This window comes from Drosophila rhopaloa, unplaced genomic scaffold (assembly GCF_018152115.1).
Source record: "Drosophila rhopaloa isolate 14029-0021.01 unplaced genomic scaffold, ASM1815211v1 contig_2, whole genome shotgun sequence".
NCBI lineage: Eukaryota > Metazoa > Arthropoda > Insecta > Diptera > Drosophilidae > Drosophila > Drosophila rhopaloa.
Window position 1 is genome coordinate 15,403,461 of NW_025335083.1, and position 10,585 is coordinate 15,414,045.

At 38.6% G+C, this 10,585-nt stretch overlaps 1 non-coding gene across 1 annotated transcript; it reads left to right on the forward strand.

Annotated features, from left to right (window-relative positions):
• Positions 1 to 6,966: 6,966 nt before the first annotated feature.
• Positions 6,967 to 7,050, forward strand: Trnal-uaa. The gene has a single exon. It is a non-coding gene; the product is annotated as a tRNA-Leu (tRNA).
• Positions 7,051 to 10,585: the final 3,535 nt, after the last annotated feature.

The window sequence follows — 10,585 nt, forward strand, 5'->3', positions numbered from 1 at the left end:
CAGCAAACCACACAAAAGCAACGACATCCAGCTGGTTGAAAAGGGGAGAATTCGGCGAACACAGCGCCATAGAAGTGCGATTTCAATAGATCGAACCTAACGATACCCTATTAGATTGCAGATGAGATAATTAGGAGTGGAATACAAAAGACCCATTGATAATAACAACACTCGAATTCATGCTCATTTCAGGCGCTGGTGTTTTCCCAATTAGGCACTACCCAAAGAGAATACTTTCGTTTTGAAAATAAATATGTGCATTCAGTACACCAGAATTTTGTTTAACTAAACCATTTTCTGGCAGATTCGTCAAAATCAATCCAAAATTAAAATCAAAATTATAATACCTGAATTGAATCACAAGCTTTTGAAAGTGGTCTACTTAAGTTACGGGCTAACATTATTAAATTGGTTTAGGCTACCAAACTAAAAAGCCATTCCCGCAGTAACAACAAACAAAAATCAACACAAAATGAAAATTAAGCAAAAACTTTTAAAAGCTGAAGTTATAAGCTCCGAAGAGCAGAGGTAGCCAAAAAAAAATTAAAAACAAAATTTTTAATGCTGAATAATACAAAATTAAACCCCAATCTTAGATATTTTTTCTAGTCTGTAAATAAGCTGAAGTGTTGTTTGTGTATCGAAAATTAATATGAAAAGTTAGATAAGCTTAATAGCCTTTACAAACCTAGTGACATTATCAGAATAACTTCTGCCGCTTTCAGGGTACAAAACCGCAGTTGGAACCACAAATTTTGTAGCTGCGCATTGCCGATGCTACTTCTTTTGCTAGTACTGCTGTTGCTGTTGCTTTTCCGCCACAGCGAAAGTTGCTAGTTTCGAGTTTGGAAGATGGCTACGATGCTTGGCTGGCACACCATCATCTTCTTCGGCTTATAACCACAGCTCCTCTTTTGTGAATTGTGTGCTGTAGTTTTTGCCAACGAACTATTGCCGCTTTGTCAACTGGCTAAGAAGAGGGTGAACAACCTTGGGCAAAAGAAGAAGCCCGCCTAGTTTTCGAATTTGACTGGCCATGCAATTAAATTGCATTGCTCGATGTGAAGTACATAGCTTCTAAGCAATTGACAGGTTGCACTTGAAGGATGACGTGTCGTACATACACACACACACTCACCCACACACACGCACACACACTTTGGCAAACGCAGGCGGGTGAACATGCAATCAATTAAATTCGTTGTAAATTCAACGGCTTATCTCCCGTAATCAATCTTAATTTTCCACTTGACATGAATCGCCCCAGGAACGACGAGGAGTATGCATGAAGAAGAAAGCCCGTTCGGTTTAACTCCCACTTCTGGGATATGAAATACATAAAAGGAAGAGACAAAGTGGGACGCACACACTCTAGGCATTCGCTCGCCTCACATTGCGTATACGCAACGTGGCCAGTGCTTTACGCATTTTAAATCAAAAATACATTTCCGGCTGCCCCACAAAGAATGCCACAATTTATGGGTAGCAAATAAAAGTGGACAAGGTGCACTCGAGGCATATGTAAAATGAAAACTGAAAATAAAGGTGGCCACAAGACTGTAAGTTGACAAAGAGACATTCAATTTATTTTGTCAACTTTTTAATTGATTTTTCTTTCGAAGATTTAATCAACTGAATAAACTAGTTGAAGATTCGATTTTAAGCTATAGAAAAGCTATAGTAAATAAAGTACTTGATACAAGGATTTTAAGCTTGACAATGTTTTTTTGTCACTTCTACAATCTCAATACCTAATCAGTAATGTCGATCAAACTATCATAAGTCTGTTTATCAGCACAACCATTAAATTCTAATTAATCTAACTAAAAAACTTTGAGATTAGGCTTAATAGATGCAATAAATAGTTGACATTCGACAAACTGTAAAATTCAGCAGCTAGAATGAAAATATTTGCACCATATTGTGAACTTAATACAACAATTGTCTTAGCCATTGCCCAATAAATCAGCCAGATGCGATTATGTGCTACAATGTTTAATCAAAAACACTTGAAATACCTTTCAGCTAACCGTTTTGCTTACTAATTTGCTGCACGCCAGTGATCAATTCTGGGACTTTGAAGATGCTAAGATATCTTTTGCCTTGCCAAAGATATTTCAGCTATCTAGTTGCAATTTGTCCATGTGCACAATCAATGGGCACACATGCCGCCCACTTTAGAGGCATCTCCAGTTGATATACGCACTGATAGACTAGTTACCGGGAGCATTACTTAATATGTGTAAATTGTGTGGCATCAACTGTGCATTGTGTGTTATCCCCGGCTATCACAACTGCCGCTCCCGCATCTCCACACCTCATCCCCTGCATCATGGGCTTCCCAGGCGAAGCAATTCATCATTTGAGCATGACGCACGCACTCCGCCCACGCACCACCCAACCACCCAACCACCCACTTGCATATATTCAAATGCATTAAACCATTGAGCTCGTCAGGAGGAAGTTACCACCGCCGCACTCCTCTTCAGTCGGGGCTTAGTCGTCCTCGAGGCAAAAGCATTTAACATGCAGTTTATGTTTGCCGCAAGATCTATTACAGGAAATTCACATATGTATGCCGATGTGCACAAATTGCTGTAAGTGGGCGTGGCAGCCCCGACTTACGCAGATGATGAGCTTGAGAACGGTCTTCACGATGGGCTTGCAATTGGTACTGGTACTGGTATTCGAAATGAGAATGAGGTATGAGGTTTGCCAAGCTGGTCCCTGCGGTAAATCGCAATCGAGCGGCAAAACAAAACTTGATTATTTGATGCGGTCTGTGTGCGAGGTTTTGCACAGTTGGCTCTGTTCACTTATGCCAGGATTTGCATTAAATATCCCTATTTAAACATGCAAGTGTACATATTTTGCAAATTGAACTAAACAAACATTACGCCTACGCAATTATGCAAGAGCTGTTGCAAAGATTTCTCAGCCTACCGAATGTTTAATTTATTGATTAACTCCAACTTGAGCATGAATGTGCTTAAAATGAAATTCTAATAAGTTTAATTACAATTCTGACTTCGAGTGAGATGGGCAGAGGTGTTAACCGAATGAGTTCTGCTAGAGGATATGGGTTTATTTTCATGAAATAACTAGCTTAGAATTACAGGCATGTCCCTTTGAATTAGTTTGATTGATCTTATTGTCAAATCATTTTCAATGCCATCTGGGCTTATTTGTGATTAGCATTTAAAGCCTTCTTTGTGGCATTGAGAATAACACAAGATTCTCAATAATTAGTAATTAGATTTTAAGAAAACTTACTAAAACCAATCTGAATGGAAATAATCATTTTTGTTATTTATACTACTATATTAATAAGTATCGAAGGTATTCATATTTTAAATGGTATGAAGCAGTTAATTGTACTGAATAAGTTACCATGAACTAATTAGTTGGGCCAAGCCAAAAGCCATTTCCTTGGTCGCTTGGCAACTTAATTTGCTTATTGATGGCTGGTGTAGGAATACCGCCTCCGAACCTCCAATCTGCATATAAATTTATGTTTGCTATAACTTTAATTACTATTAGTGCTGCCAACTATGCGGACAACAACTACAAGTGCACTGTCACTTTGGGCAATCAAACGAGAAAGCCAAGGCTAAGACGAAGGCGTTGGAAGTGGCATGGCTGGATGAGACGGGTTTTTGGCCAGCGGTTGAGCAGTGGGCAAGGGCATCCTCAAAATCAGCTCTCAATATAATGCGGCGGAAGCTTTTGTGAAATCCTTACGTCCAACTTTTTAATACGAAAACTTTTACCGAGCTTAGTAGAATGGCAACAACAACGACAACAACAGGACAGCAAGGACTAGAGCAAGGGCTCCGAAAGCAATTGCAACAGTCACTTGGTGGACTTGTTGTGGGCAGGACGACAGCGGCAGTGGCTCCGCCCCGGCATATTGCATATCCTTATGTCCTTACGGCTGGACCCCTTCCCCTTCCCCTTCCCCAACCCCTTCCCACACAAACCCTCGCACTTGGGGCGACCAAAGCCACTTGAGCAGCACAGAAAACTAACTTAATCTTGTTTACATTCTATGACGAGTTATGAAAATGAAAGGATTTAGCCAGCCACAAACAAACGCACCAACAAACCAGCCGGCAAACACACACTGAAGCCCAGAAGCCCAGCAATGGATGCTAATACTGCCATGCCACACGCACTGGGAAATGCTTAAGCGTGGCTTAGGCAAACAAAAGTTACGCATGGAAAAACTGAAGAGAACCAGCCAAGTCAACAGCATAATGGCAGGCGATCTGGGTGTGCTGGCAATCCAGTTCTCACGATTTTGCTAGCGATCTCAGCCTGAAGTTTATACACTCTTGCACATTTTACAAAAAAAATCATAAAATAAAATAAAATCATTCCTATAACAGCTTAAGGTTGTAGTTTTTAAATAAACAGATGGATATGTTTGATAAAGCAGTTCAAATATTTATGCATTTAAGGCTCACCAGAAAAAACAAAAAAAAAATCGGTTTTGGGTTCCCCGTTTATTACTAATACACACAGTCGCGTTTGAATAAAAAAATGTTTTCCAATTGGTATTACATGTCGTATGAGTAATTTATTACGAATACGCACAGTTGTGTTAGAATAATAAAATGTTTTCCAAATGATATTACGTGCCGTATGAGTAATTTTAATGGAAACTTTGAGACTATTGCGCAGCTCCAAAAACTTAAGAAAAAATATTTTGGTTTTCGAGAACATTTTTTGCACATTGTAATATTCCACATCAAACGGTGAGATAAAGTCCTTATCACCTCGCAGATGATGCCGATCATTATATGTATATTCTGGCAGTTGCATTTAATTTATAAAAAGTCATATTGTTATTTAAGGGTACAATAAACCTCCGAAGAACTCCTTTATGGTCAGTGTATGTCAAAGTGAGCAGCAGAACGAACTACAAAAGCTCGACAACAAAAACATTAGCAACATTTAACAAACACTTACACAGCCCTTTCTGGCATAAGCCGCCCCACATGTTGCCTCACCAAATTAGTTGCATTTTAGTTTTATATTTGGTTAAGTTGTTTGCTTCGTTTGACTTTGGCTTCGTTTTTAGCCCTTACTATTCCTGTATAGTATTCATAAAGGTACACCACCAGCACCACCAGTTTGCCGTTTTGCAGCTTTATAAATTTAGACAACTTTCAGTAAATTTACCAACTCATGGTCCTCATGCCCCGACCCCTGGCCACAACCTTCTGTGGCAGCCACAATTTTCCGTTAGCTCTATTTATTTATTTGTTTGTTTGACCACTGCCAGTCCCCATAATTTTGAAGTGTAAAAATATTTTCGATTGCGGTCTATGACACGTGCGCATCGTATCCATCAATATCCTGTCCGTCTGGACAGACAGCCACGCCCACCAATTTCCAAAGCCGCCTCTGCACTGGAAAATTTAATTTGCACATCATCGATAAACAGTCAACGATGACGGGCATGGGGGGGGCGAAGTGGGTGGTTTGTGGCCTCCCCAAATGGCAACGTAAATGGTTAACAGGCAGGCTGACGGGAGTTTGGCCCAGGGAACGTGTGAAACATGTTTATGATATGTGAGTTGAATCCTTTGCCAAAGCGTAAAGTTGTTAAGGACTCTATGAATATTGCATGCACATATGTATATGAAATTTGTTTTCAATTTCGGGCTTTGGTTTTTCTGCCAAAAGCTGATTCCATCAAAGGAATGAATCTGTTTTCGGATCCATAACCTGCATTACCATTTAAAATCATTTTAAATTTAAGCTATGAGCTAAGAAAAAATGTTAAATTGAAAATGAAGCGCCAGAATAAGTAAATTTAACTAGGTTTTTGTATCTTTTAAGTCCATATTCTGCTTAAAGTCTTTATATATATTTAAAATAGCACAGCAATCATATTGTGTTTTTCTTTAAGTAATTATTAACTAAGAAAATAAACTTATTTTAGCAACTATCAGTTATTCCTTATATAGACAAAAAAATATATATTGGCCATCGCAGACTGACTAAATTATAATATAAATCAAGTTAATTAAACAATCTAAGATAAACTTTTTTATATACTTTAATATGGTGTTAAGTCGATAAAGCAATATCTTTAAATCATTTAACCAGGCCATGTTGGACCACCATCAGAATATTTAACTGCTTCGATCTAAGATAGATTGAACTAAATCTTGTATACAGTTTGAATTGCTTCCGGAGGCCATAAAATATGTATATCACCTTTGCCGGCCGCATTATCGCAGCGCAACGTGCCAGCCCATTGGCGTTGCATAAATTGTGGCAGGTATTTATTGTATTTAATGTAAACTTGCCCACTTGGCACTTGGCAACTGCAAATAGGCACGCAAAGGCCACCAGTTGCGCCTGCCACTTGCCACTTGCCACTTTCCACTTGCCACCAACTGGCAACAACAGACATGTGTGGTTGGTTTCGGTGGTGCAGTGCCTTCAGCTCCTGCTGCTCCTGCTGCTCCTGCAGTTGCCTCTTCAGCCGCTGTTGATGAGTTACTGCCAAGTTGTTGAAGTTCCTGGTCAAAAAGTTGACGCAGCCTTTAGATAAAACTGCAGCACTGGCAACAGAAAGTGGAAGGGAATGGGGGAAGGAGTTGTGGGAGGGACACATTTGTACGATATAAAGTTCATTGAAGTATAAAGCAATTAGTGTTGGAAAGTAAGCCAGGCAAAGTTTCATCTAGGTGAGGCAGTAATTTGATTCAACTTCCATTTGTGGATTTTGTCTGCTGTCGAGCTCAGATTTAAGCTGTTCAGCTCAGTGAACGAATAGATTCCCTATTTCGAAAACTGTCGCCAAGTGGGGCGAGATTTTAACAAATGAATTAAAAAAATGTTTTAAGTCAGGGTAATAAATTCAAGTACGCCAAAATATATTATGTCCTGTGGGACTCCATTTGCATTTCCATTCGTATAAATCTTATTTCGGATGAAAGTTTTTCAACAGCCAGGTTGGCCGAGCGGTCTAAGGCGCCAGATTTAAGCTCTGGTTCTCGTGAGAGAGCGTGGGTTCGAACCCCACACCTGGCAAAAGAATTCAAAACCTCTTTTTTAAATCAATTTAAACGATTTTTTAATATATGGATTAACTTACTTGATAGACAGATTTTTATATCGAAAATTTAGTTATCCAAAAACTAGAGCGTCACATAAACCAATACAAAAATCTTGTTGTTTTTTGTTTGAAAGAAAAAGGCAATTTATTTATAATTTTTGTTTTCTTCCCCTGTATATTTTCAAAGAATGTGAGTACTTTGAGCAAACCTAGGCCTTTTGGTATATTCCTATCAAAAACTTTCATATTTCCGCATTAATCAATTGGCAATTATTTAAAAAGGTTAATACATAACACACTTGCACAAAAGGAAATTGTAAATTGCAATTGTAAACGTCAGAATATTTTAATTTTCATATGAACCTATTAAACTTTATTAAAATCCATTGTCCATCATTTATAGATATAGTGGCTGGTTTTTTTTTTGTGCCAATATGCAGTTTCAGATATTATTTGGCATTCCCAAAAACATTCTCGGGCAAACTTGACAAAGATCAACGAATCGCGACCTCGACATGGACATCAATAAAAAAATCATCAAGCCGCGACCATTTCCCTGCCATTAAACCAACCATGGCCATAGATAAGCTCCGCAATGTTTGCGTAAATAAATTTCATCTTCTTTTTTCGCTGTTGTTTCCCACACGACAAAAAATAAAAATGGCAAAAATGAGTGGGAGGCGAAAAAAAGGGCCCTGCATATGAAAATATGTCCATTAAAAATAGATGTGTGGCCGTTGTGCGGCAGTGAACTCGCCCAGTCTCGTCAGCTGTTGGACATGCAAATGTGCAGTTTCGCCCCTTTCATTCGCCACGCCCACTAGTTGGCCTTACCACCCCCAAAAACATCCCCGTTGCAATGGCACGCACATTTGCGGTTCATAATTTGCGTGCCATTTTTGTATGTTGATGGACAAAATCAACAAACGAACCGGGCGAAAAAAAATATTGAGCACTTTTGCAGTTACCAACTTGAATTTAAATTAAAATGCCAACGAAGCGCAGGGCAAAATTACAGCCAAGCGAACTACACACAACTCGAATGGGTCATAAACGCATAAAGTTCGCATATATTTGTATATGAATGCATGCATATATAGGGACGATAAATATTGATTGTACGGTCACGTTAATTTCTGGCAATTATGCGCGCTTCACATTTATTTATAAAAAAAAAAACATACTAAGAGATGTGAATATATGCACAATGCCCATATACGGCGTACGCGGACTGTCTGTGGGTCTTTTACTATTATTTGTTATTATTAAATATGTCTCGATAATTATCGAACTCTTTGTCGTCCAGGATCGAGCGTTAAAGCCCAACTGGCTGTGGTCGCCAGCTCGGTTGGCCAGATGCTTAAATGCACATTGAGTGGGCCAAATCGAAATGGTCAATATACAGATGCCTTTTATGCAGGCAGACAGCCATAAAACTGTATGTGCGTACTGTGGCAACATCGAGGGAAGATTTAAATATTGATTAAATACATTCATGCTTTTACAAAGGTAAATATTTCAGTTAATTTGTGTTTTCCAATTAAATTGATTAAATGTACCAAGGATAATTTACAATTTTAAAACAGTCCTATTCGGAATGCCATCTCTAAACTATGTTTACCCATTTTATGTGCAATAAATAAACAGAGAGTACATTGATTAAATCTAAAGTGTCAGTTACAAATATTTATTTGAAATAATTAAAGAAGAAAGGGTCATCTGATAAAGTTGCAAATATATTTACTGACTTTGGTTTTACCCGTTCCGAATATCTGCAACTCGCCTCGTTTTATTGCACCACTTAAAATAAATCTAATTAATTAAAACGAAAATGGTTGGGGGGATGGTTTAAAATAAAACAAAAAACGTTTGAGACGCTTTTTAAAAGTGGGCGAGGGATCTGGCAGTCTTCCAGTCAGCCTATTTGCATCTTTTCGCTCCACTTTACTCCGGCTCCATCGTTCCATGGCATATGTGCCCGCCAGTTCCCACTTCCCCAAGTCTCCATCTCCATCTGCATCTGTATCTGTATCTGGGCTATCTTCTTATGTGCCAAACCGCTTGTGTTCCGTATCTGGGCTGTGTTTCCTTTAACTTTCCGCTGGCATCCGGCGCTCGTTCGTATGCTCAGTTTACTTGGCTGGCAATTATGAGAAGCAAAATAAAAATAACATTTTTAGCAGCCAGTTTCTCCCTCCTTCCAACCAGAAGGAAAAAAGGAGACAAAAGTTTTTCTTGCCTTGGAGATGTCACCGGGAGTCTATAGATTTGGCCCTGTAACTTGGGATTGGGCTGCTGGCAGCCAGTTAGCGACAAACAATTTTTTTAGTGTAATTATCTTTTGAATAATTAAAGAAAAACGTTGGCGGAGCTTAAAAGGGAGCAGAATAAATGGAAACAGAATAAAACCGCAGAGATGCAGAAACCGGCGCCGGGACATATTTTCTAAAGTTTGCTTTGAAATATGCACAAGTCCAGTGGGCAGGGAGCGGTCCGCCCACACAACCGTGCCCACCAACCCAGCCCCAAGGGCACGCCCCTCCAACGCCCACTCCACCCACTCAGGGTTCGAAGCACACGCTCCGCACTCGTAATTTTCTTTAAGTTATGCTCATTATGCGCCAATTATTCGTGTCAGGCAAAGGAAAAATTTTTAAAAGTCAGCCAAATTAGAATTGGGCCAAGTTTCGGTCGTTTTCCGGTAAGGAGACGTTGAATGCTTGGCCCAGATTTTGCTTGGATGATTTCTGGAATCCCAATTGCCGGCTAGAGATTGGCCTGAGATTGACTTCAAGCTAAGCCATTTAATTTGGGCTTAAATGTTATTGGCTGTCTGATCGTATTTCTGATTTGTATGTGTTTTAGCATCTAATATATTAATAAAATTGTATCGATCAAAAAAAATGGAGTGTTACATAAAATACAAAATAAGGAATAAACTAAGTTTAAATTATATTCGTTAGAAAAATATAATTCTTAATTTTATATTTTCTAGGTGTCAGTATTAAACCTAATTGGCTTTGTGTAATGTTATTTTTAATTAATTGGTGGACCTTACATCAGTTTTAAGATTAAGATTAAGAGTTTTTATATTGTTGATAGCAGTCTGCAGAAACTCGTAATAAACCCATACATGTACATAAAAAAATACTTTATGAGGACTTGAAAATAAAATTTATTATTCTATTTGTCTATCAATGGTTTCAATTCCTACAAACACACTTCGTTACATATCAATATTTAATTGAGTCCAAATGGTCCAGCTGCAACCGAGTGAGAAGCGAATTAATTGAATACCTTGCATAAGTTTATATAAGCAATAGTTGAATAAAAACTGGGGTCTGTTAACACATTGTATTGTAGCGAGGAAATGTTCTTATATTTCGATTTAGCCATGTACGTTGGCAGTCAGTGGCAATGATTGAAAGAAATTCGAGGAGAGAACAACGGCAATCCTTTCAAATGCTACATTGCAGCTGTATCCGACCATTCACTGTCTGCGCTAAAATG